The sequence below is a fragment of the Nicotiana tabacum genome, chromosome 22 (assembly GCF_000715075.1).
Source record: "Nicotiana tabacum cultivar K326 chromosome 22, ASM71507v2, whole genome shotgun sequence".
Lineage (NCBI taxonomy): Eukaryota > Viridiplantae > Streptophyta > Magnoliopsida > Solanales > Solanaceae > Nicotiana > Nicotiana tabacum.
The window spans coordinates 14,461,496-14,471,614 of record NC_134101.1 but is presented as its reverse complement, the minus strand read 5'-3'; the positions used below and the strand labels follow the sequence as shown (position 1 = coordinate 14,471,614).

At 41.1% G+C, this 10,119-nt stretch overlaps 1 pseudogene; it reads right to left on the bottom strand.

The window, feature by feature from the left end:
• On the bottom strand, nt 1-928 carry LOC107783400 (protein DOG1-like 1; annotated as a pseudogene).
• Nucleotides 929-10,119: the final 9,191 nt, after the last annotated feature.

The following is a 10,119-nucleotide window of genomic DNA, read 5'->3' as shown; positions in this document are numbered from 1 at the left end:
TAGTACAAAACAAATTAAACAAGTTCATCAAACTAAAATTATCCAACCATACATGTTTTTCTTTTAAGTTAATTGGCAGATATAAGAAATACCAAAACAACTAAATGAATTAGTTGGTATGATCATGATCTCTCTTCTTTCCCCATTGTTGGATACAAAGCCTAATCTTCTTAGCTGCTGCTAAGTATTCCACAGCTTGAGCAGGTTCAAGTATAACCACAATCTCTTTCAATGTCTTCATCCTCAACTCATCAGCTTCCTCCATTATAGCTGCCATGTATTTGCTATGTTTATCCAACGGTTCATCTGCATTCTCACACTCTACATCATCATCTCCATCTTTCTTCTTCTTCGTCTTGCTAATAAGCGGCTGGTCTACTATCTCTTCTTGCAAGCTAGCCAATCTTGACGAGAGCTTCCCTTCTTCTCGAATCGTCTTGTTTTGCAACTCGTCCACCATATTCATTTGTTTCGCCGTAAACTCACGGATTTCGCCATTTCTTGTTATCCCCTTAAGAAACTGAGTAATATGAGACTCGATTTCCATACCGCAGAAGAGAGCGTAAATGAGACGTACGAATGAAGATGGTCTGCACCCACCAATCCATAGGACTGAGTTCTCCAATGGGGTGCACGAGGTGGGTGCAAAGAATGGTGACACATCCTTTTTGGCTAAGCGACTACGGTTGTTACAGTAGTCTTGGAAATGGTTTATAATTTAATCAATGAGTTGAGTTTGTTTTTCTTCATCTTTTGGGCTGTTTTTGGGAGCTGCTGCAGCTTGTTCAAGTTCCCTTAGTTCTTCATGTTGCAGATTCATCCAAGATTCATATAAGCATTCTAGCTCATTGTTTTTGTTGTTTGAACTTTTCATTTTATTTTTCTGAGAATTAACGAGTTTGTTTCATATGGATTTGATGTTGGTATATTCATGCCGTAATATATAAGGTTCAATTACCTGAAAAAGGACAAAAACAAAACTGAAAAATAATGACAAGAAGCAACTGGACTATCGTTTTTTGTCACGCAATTGGGATATTTGCTGAATAGGTGCAAACTTCAAACGTCGTGTTTTGTCGACATGCAAGAGAAGATAAATCTTGATTTATTTCTTTTCCGTCTTGTTAAGTTATCTAAACTTGTATTTCTTGCACATATCGAGGGTGTTGATTTGCACTATAAAATTTGTGCAAATCTAGTCCCGCGCCATCACTCAACCATCATCATATTTCTCTCGTGTGGAATTTGGATTGTGATATCAGTTCTAAGGCTCAACATATTCAAAGTTATTTTTAATATAATATATTTTCTTCGTTCTAATTTATGCAAATTTGTTTGATTGAGTACGGAGTTTTAAAAAAATAAAGATTTTTAAAATTTATGGTCCTAAACAAGTCAAAAATGGGTACAGAGTATTTGTGTGATTATAAAAGCTTCTCATTAAGGGTAGAATGGTAAGTTTAAGCAAAATTATTTTCAAATTTAGAAATGGTTCATTATTTTTGGAACGGACCAAAAAGGAAATAAGTTCACATAAACTGAAACGGATATAATAATATTATCCGCTTTGAATCAAGCACGTACGATTTTTCTCATAAAACATCGCATCATTAAAAGATGTCTATACCTTATATAGTAATTTCTAATTTTTTTTAAAGAATTTTGTTCGCACACCTAATAAAATTTAATTGCATAAATATAATTTTTTTATATATTATATTAAAATACTAAAATTCTTTTATATATATTATATTAAAATATCGAATCCATTTAATATAAGATATATATAGAGAGAGAGGGGTTCAAATCTCAAGGATGGTATATATAAATTTTATGTTGATCGTCTTATTAGAATTTCTTGCTCCAACGAACTCATTAATGACCGAACAAAAAGGAAACTCTTTAATTAAATAAGATAAGAGAGGAAAATTCAAGAGAAGAAAAGAACAAGTGTAGCACAGGGCAAAAAAGGTAGTAAATCTCGGAGCTCCGAAATCTGAATCCTCTGCAGGGTGCCAACTGCCAACCTTAGCTTGTGTCCGTAATTTCACCGCATAAAAAATATGTCATATCTAAAAATAGTACTTTATACGGGTAAAACCGAGCTCATGATACACTCCGATTTCCAATAGGGCAAAACGAGCTCGAAATATGATTGCGAAGGATCGGAATCGAAATAAAGGTCTCATCGGGTCAGAATCCGGAGACACGTTGTCTGCCTTCGAAAATATCCGGTGGGGGGGGGGGGGGTCATGATTAGAGATCGATCCAAATCCTGAAAGACTTCGGAGAACATTGTCGAGCAATCAAGTACGACCAGCAGAAGGCCGTAATATTCGCGACAGGTCAAATATCACGGCGTGAATCTCGGCACGTATCGATGAACAACCGGCAATCAGTTAAATAGAAAATTTTTACCTTTTATAGAGTTGTACTTAGAGTAGGATTCTCCTACTATATAAAGGGACGGTCTAATAATTCATTAGGCACATTGTAACACACATTCCAAAGTAATATACTACTATTTCCACCGTTATTGTAAGCTTTTCTCTCGTTCATAAAAGTTGTCCATTGTGAGCCCGGATCGAGGGTGAATGCTTCACTAAGGCTGGAATCATCCTCCTCGCGTGGTTTTAATTTACTCTATCTTTACTTGTCCATTCTAACTCAATTTATCGTTTTGTATCAAATTAATCCGCATATCTTTAAAACCACTTACAAATTTAATTGTTATCCGATTTTCAGGGTAAACAGTTTGGCGCCCACCGTTGGGGCTAAGGAAGATAGTGGCAATTTGATATAAATTTCCATAACACACCCTACTTCACACTTGCTCTTTGAAGAGTCTTTGATTTCAGGTCAAAGTTTGAAATGTAGAACTCTCAATCTGCCCCTCTAAACATGGATGATGAGTCTGGCCACCATAGCGAGAACAATAATACGGTGCCCGGACCCGATCGACGCCAACTCATATATGGCCATTAACACGAATTTGCCTATCGTTCCTGGGAACATCATCCGCTGGGGAGTCCGGTCGGTAGCCCAAATTGCTCGTGACGATGAAGGAGATAGGATCAACTTACGGGTGATCTTCAAAATGTTGCCGGCTCAGCAGGCAGCGATAGCCCAACTGCAGAACCAAAGTCACGCTCCTAGTAGAGTTGAACCCGAACCGTCCCGGAAAAATACTCGCAGAAATGTACCAGCCACAGATACGCCAAATGAAGTTGAACCCGGGACCAACCCTGAGATAATAAAGATGCTCGAAGAATTGATAAAACAGGTAGAAACGGGAAAAAAAAAATTGAAGCCAACGGCAAGAAGGTGGAGACCTACAACTCTAGGGTCGACCAAATCCCCGGAGCACCACCGATATTGAAAGGCCTAGACTCCAAAAAGTTTGTTCAAAAACCTTTTCCTCCTAGCGCAGCGCCGAAGCCGATCCCGAAGAAGTTTTGCATACCTAAAATTCCTAAGTACAACAGAATAACTGATCCAATTGAATATGTGACCTCGTACACGTGTGCGATGAGATCTAATATGTCCTGCTGAAAAAGTTCAGAGAGACCTTGTCAAAAGGAGCAATGATATGGTATCACAACTTGCCCCCAAATTATATTAACTCATTTTCTATACTTGCAGATGCTTTTGTAAAAGCGCACGCTGGAGCCATTAAGGTCGAGACCAGGAAGTCGGACCTTTTCAAGGTAAAACAAAGAGATAACGAGATGCTCAGGGAGTTCGTGTCAAGGTTTCAAATGGAACGGATGAACCTGACGTCGATGCCAGACGATTGGGTCGTCCAGGCCTTCGCCCCAAGGACTCAATACTCGAAGCTCATTGGCTTCGCAGTAGTTGAAGCAAAATCTGGTAGAATATACGGCTGTAACTTGGGCCGATGTACATAACCGGTACCAATCAAAAATTAGGGTAGAAGATGATCAGCTTGGGGCCCCTTCCCGGTTTGTTTATCCCGTCTGAGCTAATGATAGATCCAAAAGAGACGTTGATCATGAACCAAGGTCAAGTAGAGATCGGTATCAACCGTACAACGGTGATTGTAGGGGTAACGGGTCTGGACGAAACCCTGTGAGAAGTGAAAGAAGAAGCGATCGGTGTCAAAATAACCGAGGATTCATGAGTAAAAATGGTTTCGACAGGCCCATCGGGCCTAAAGAAGCGCTGAGGTTATCGGAGTACAACTTCAATGTCGATGTTGCTGCTATCGTATCTGCCATCGGACACATCAAAGATACCAAGTGGTCTCGACCTATACAGTCCGATCTAGCCCAAAGGGATCCCAACTTAATATGTAAATATCATGGCACTCACGTCCACATAACAGAGGATTGCCGACAATTGAGAGAGGAAGTAGCCCGGTTATTCAACAACGGACATCTCCGAGAGTTCCTGAGCGATCGAGCCAAAAACCATTTCAGGAATAGAGATTCTAGTAAGCAGATCGAGTAGGAGGAGTCTCTGCCCGTCATTAACATGATCACCAGGGGGGTCGACGTTCCCCAGGGACCGATGTTAAAGCGCACCAAATATCCATCACAAGGGAAAAATGGACTCGAGATTACGTACCAGAAGGAACATTGTCTTTAAACGACGAGGACGTTGAAGGCATCGTACATCCCTACAACGATACACTAATAATATCTGTACTCATAAATAAATCTCGAGTTAAGTGTGTGTTAATTATTATAGGTAGTTCGGCCAATATCATTAGATCGAGGGTCGTGGAACAACTAGGTCTACAAGACCAAATCGTACCTGCAGTCAGGGTTCTAAATAGATTCAACATGGCATGTGAGACAACTAAAGGGAAGATAACATTATCGGTGAACACCGCCAGAACCATTCAGGAAACAAAATTCTGCGTGATCGAATGAGACATAAGGTACAATGCTCTGTTCGGGAGACCATGAATTCACAACATGAGGGCAATTCCCTCGACGATGCACCAGGTGCTGAAATTCCTGACGCCATGAAGGACTAAAACAGTTTACGGAGAACAACCGGCTACAAAGAAGATGTTTGCGGTCGACGAGGTGATCCTGGTATCCGTACTTTCGACGTTGAAGGGTCTAGGTCCGGTGTCCAGAGACGAAACCAAATAGCAATTACAGATACCTCCCTCGATCGAACCAGAGAAGCATGGGATGGATGAGGACAACGACTACGTTCCTAGGTCTTTCATAGTCCCTGATGATTTCGACGCCCCCAAATCAACAGTCGAAGAACAGGAGCAAGTCATATTGATCAAGCATATGTCTGATCGTAAGGTACACTTGGGCACGGGGCTAAGTCTCGAGCTCAGGAAAAAACTCATTCAATTCCTTATAGCTAACATAAATTGTTTTGCTTGGTCCCACCTCGATATGATGGGGATTCCGCCGGAGATAACTACTCACAATCTAAGCCTGGATCCGAGGTTCCATCTGGTCAAGCAGAAAAGGAGGCCTCAGCCCGAAGTCAAGCATGCATTCATCAAGAACGAGGTATCTAAACTTCTTAAAATAGGGTCCATCCGGGAGGTTAAGTACCTAGATTGGTTAGCAAACATAGTAGTAGTCCCTAAAAAGGGGAATAACTTAAGAATATGTGTAGACTATAAAGACTTAAACAAGGCATGTCCCAAGGAATCTTTCCCTCTGCCAAATATCGATCGCATGATCGATGCCACGGCCGGCCACGAGATCCTCAGTTTTATCAACGCCTACTCCGGGTACAACTAAATTCGGATGGACCCGGACGACCAGGAAAAAACATCCTTCATCACTAAATACGGTACCTACTGCTATAACGTAATGCCATTCGGACTAAAAAATATTGGTGCCACTTACCAACGCCTAGTAAATCGGATGTTCGAAGAGCAAATAGGAAAATCAATGGAGGTTTACATTGACGATATGTTGGTTAAGTCCCTACGAGCAGAGGACCATTTGAAACATTTGCAGGAAACCTTCAATATATTGAAGAAATACAATATAAAGTTGAACCCGGAAAAATGTGCATTCGGAGTCGGGTCCAGGAAATTCCTCGGATTCATGGTGTCCAACCGGGGAATCGAGATTAATCCCGATAAAATCACGGCCATCGAGTACATCACCATTGTGGATAATGTCAAGGTCATTCAAAGGTTAACCGGGCACATATCCGCTTTGGGTCGATTCATATCGAGGTTTTCCGATAAGAGCCATCGGTTCTTCTCACTGTTGAAGAAGAAGAATAACTTCTCATGGACCCAGAGTGCCAACAAGCCTTGTAGTAACTCAAGCGGTACCTCTCGAGCCCATCTTTGCTTCATACTCTGAAGGCAGACGAACAGTTGTACTTGTACTTGGTGGTATACGAGGCAGCGGTAAGTGGAGTCCTGGTCCGGGAAGAGGAAGGTACGTAATTTCCTGTCTATTAGGTTAGTAGAACCCTAGGCGAGGCCGAAACTAGGTCCTCACCTAGAAAAATGTGTGCTCGCTTTGCTAAGCGCCTCTAGGTAGCTAAAACCGTATTTTCAATGCCATCAGGTATGTGTTATGACTACTTACCCATTAAGAAACATAATGCATAAGCCCGAGCTCTCGGGACGATTGGCCAAATGGGTCGTGGAGATCAGCGGGTACGATATCGAATATCGACCTCAAACCGCCATCAAATCTCAAAGTTTGGCGGACTTCGTGGCCGACTTCACGCTGGCCCTAATTCTTGAGGTCGAGAAGGAGTTATTGTTGAACTCGGGGAACTCTTTCGGAATCTGACCCTCTTTACGGATGGTGCCTCGAATGCAAAAGGTTCCGGACTTGGCATCGTGTTGAAGCCACCGACGGGTAATGTAGTTAGGCAATCTATTATAACTATAAAATTGATTAACAACGAGGCCGAGTATGAGGCCATGATTGCAGGTCTTGAACTGGCTAAAAGCTTGGGGACCGAGGTTCTCTAAGCTAAGTGAGACTCCCTCCTCGTGGTGAACCAAGTCAATGGAACGTTTGAAGTCCAAGAGGAATGAATGCGAAAATACCTGGATAAGCTACAGGTAACGTTACATCGGTTCAGGGAATGGACTTTACAACATGTACCTCAGGATCAAAACAACGAGGTCGATGCTCTTGATAACTTGGGATCGTTAGTCGACGACGATGAATTCAACTCGGGAACGGTCGTACAACTCATGAAATCGGTAGTGGAGGAAGGCCATGCCGAGATAAACTCGACAAGCTTAACCTCGGACTGGAGAAACAAATACATAGATTACCTGAAGACCTAAAAACTTGCCTCAAATCATAAAGAATCAAGAGCTCTGCGTACGAAGGCGGCCCGGTTCAGTTTGTTCGAAGATGGTACCCTATTCAGAAGAGCATTCGATGGCCCACTAGCCATATGTCTGGGACCGAGAGACACCGAGTATGTTTTGAGGGAAGTCCATGAGGACACCTGCGGGAACCATTCGGGCGCCGAGTCATTGTTTCAGAAGATAATCAGAGTCGGCTACTACTGGATTGACATGGAAAAGGATGCAAAGGAGTTCATACGAAAATGCGACGAATGTCAGAGGCATGCTCCAATGATCCATTAGCCCGGGGAACCGCTGCATTCGGTCTTATCACCCTGGCTGTTCATGAAATGGGGAATGAACATCGTTGGTCCCCTGCCTTGGGCACCCGGTAAGGCTCAATTTATCTTATTTATGACTGATTATTATTCTAAGTGGATGGAAGCCCAAGAATTTGAGAAAGTTAGAGAGAAGAAGGTTATTTATTTCATATGGGACCACATAATATGTTGATTCAGAATGCCGGCCGAGATCGTGTGCGACAATGGGAAATAGTTCATCGGCAGTAAAGTGAGCAAGTTTTTTGAGGACCATAAGATCAAAAAGATCATATCAACGCCCTATAACCCTAGTGGGAATGGGCAAGCAGAGTCCACGAACAAAACCATAATTTAAAACCTCAAAAAGAGGTTGACCAGCCAAAGGGAAATGGAAGGAAATCTTTCCCTGAAGTCCTATGGTCATATCGTACGACCTCAAAATCTAGTATCGGGGCCACCCCGTTCTCGTTCTCGTTGGTGAAGCTCTTATACCGGTCAAAGTAGGAGAACCGAGTCCCAGGTTCCGATATGCGATTGAAGAGTCAAACGACGAGGAAATGAGTACGAACCTGGAACTGTTAGATGAAAGGCACGAGGCTTCCCTCATCCGGTTGGTCGCCCAAAAGCAAAGGATTGAAATATATTACAATCGGAGAGCCAACATTTGACACTTCAATGTCGGGGACTTGGTGTTAAGAAAGAAGACACTGAGCACCCGGAATCCAAACAAAAGCAAGTTGGGACCGAATTGGGAAGGTCCATATCAAATTATTGAGATCACCGGCAAAGGATCGTGCAAACTCAAAACGGTGAACGGTGAGCGGCTACCGAACAACTGGAACATAACCCACTTAAAACGATACTACTGCTAAGGTACGACTCCATTCATTACTTTTCTTTAAATATTTTACGGATTGGACTAACACTTGCAGGTAACGACCAAGGAATGATGCAACTATTAGGCCTGAAAGCACGTGTTGCACTCTTTTTCCCTTGAACGGGTTTTGTCCTAAATGGTTTTCCGGCAAGGTTTTTAATGAGGAAACAATGGATCGTACTAACTTAGAACTAAATACCGACTATGAACCGGAGTCAAGGTTCACATCAACAGTATCTGATACCTCTCTAAGATCGGCCTCGAATACTGGGGGCCATCTGTCACGACCCAAAATCTGACTAGTCGTGATGGCACCCAACCCAACCCGCTAGGTAAGCCAATTATCAACTATCTAATTCCAATGAATTTAATAAGGCAATTAATTAAAAGAAAACATACGAAACCAATACATTTCCCCAAGAACTGGTAGTACAAATCATGAGCTTCTAAGAATAGAGTTTACAAAGCTGGTATGAAATAAATACATCATCTGTTTGAAAAGTATATAAACAGAGTTTTATAAATCTAAAGCTACCATGAACAAGAGGCAACTACAACCGGAATGCATGTACACCTTCAGATCCACCTCCCAACGAACACAACAACATCAGCAGCTAACATCTGCACGCAAGGTGCAGAAGTGTAGTATGAGTACAACCGAGCCCATGTACTCAATAAGTAACAAACCTAACCTTAGGTTGAAAGTAGTGATGAGCTTGTACCAAGGTCAGGGTCCAGCTCCAATAACCAACAACAGTTCATAACAACATAAAGCAAGTAATACAAGAAGTAACTCAAAGAATAAATGCTCAGCTACATCATGATTTCTAAAAGTAATTCTGCCTTTCCAGTGTATCAGTGAAAATCCAAATCATTTACCAAAAATATAAGTAAATTTGAAAACAGTAAAAAAGAAATTCCAAAATTCCTTTCAACAATGATAAGATGTTTTATTTTCTTTCCAGATAACCACTGGAAAATGCATCACTATGCCCATATGCCAATATGTGTGAGAAGTCATGAATGACGTGATACCATACAACATGAGAAAAATGCATATCTATGCATGTATGTCAAATGTGCATGTCAATGCGATGCAACTCAGTGATAAAATCATATGCATATTCTCAGAGTATCATTTCACTCAATCCTCCCAATTACCCAGTCCTCCCAGTTAGGGGTGTTCATGGTTCAGTTTGGGTCGGTTTTTGCCTAAAAAGAAACCAAACCAAGTAAGTCGATTTTTCAAATATTGGAACCAAACCAAACTAATTAAGTCGATTTTTTATCGATTCGGTTTTTGTAGGTTTTTCGGTTTTTTCGGTTATTTATCGGTTTTTTCTTAAATATGAGACATACACTACCAAACGCATATTCCGGCGACTACATTTTCAACGTAACACTATCAAACTAATTGCTCTTTGAGAAATCTATCATTTACCAAGATATATTGATGATAATTGACTCAAATAGTGATGAATAATTTAAGTACTCAATTAAAAATTGATTATTTTTAACATGAAATAAATTCTTGTACTTAGCAAAAGAAAACTACCAATCAAACTAGAAGACAAAGAATTAGATTATTATAATAGCAAAGAACTAGACCAAAAATACAAATGACTAATATGTACCATAAAATTTCA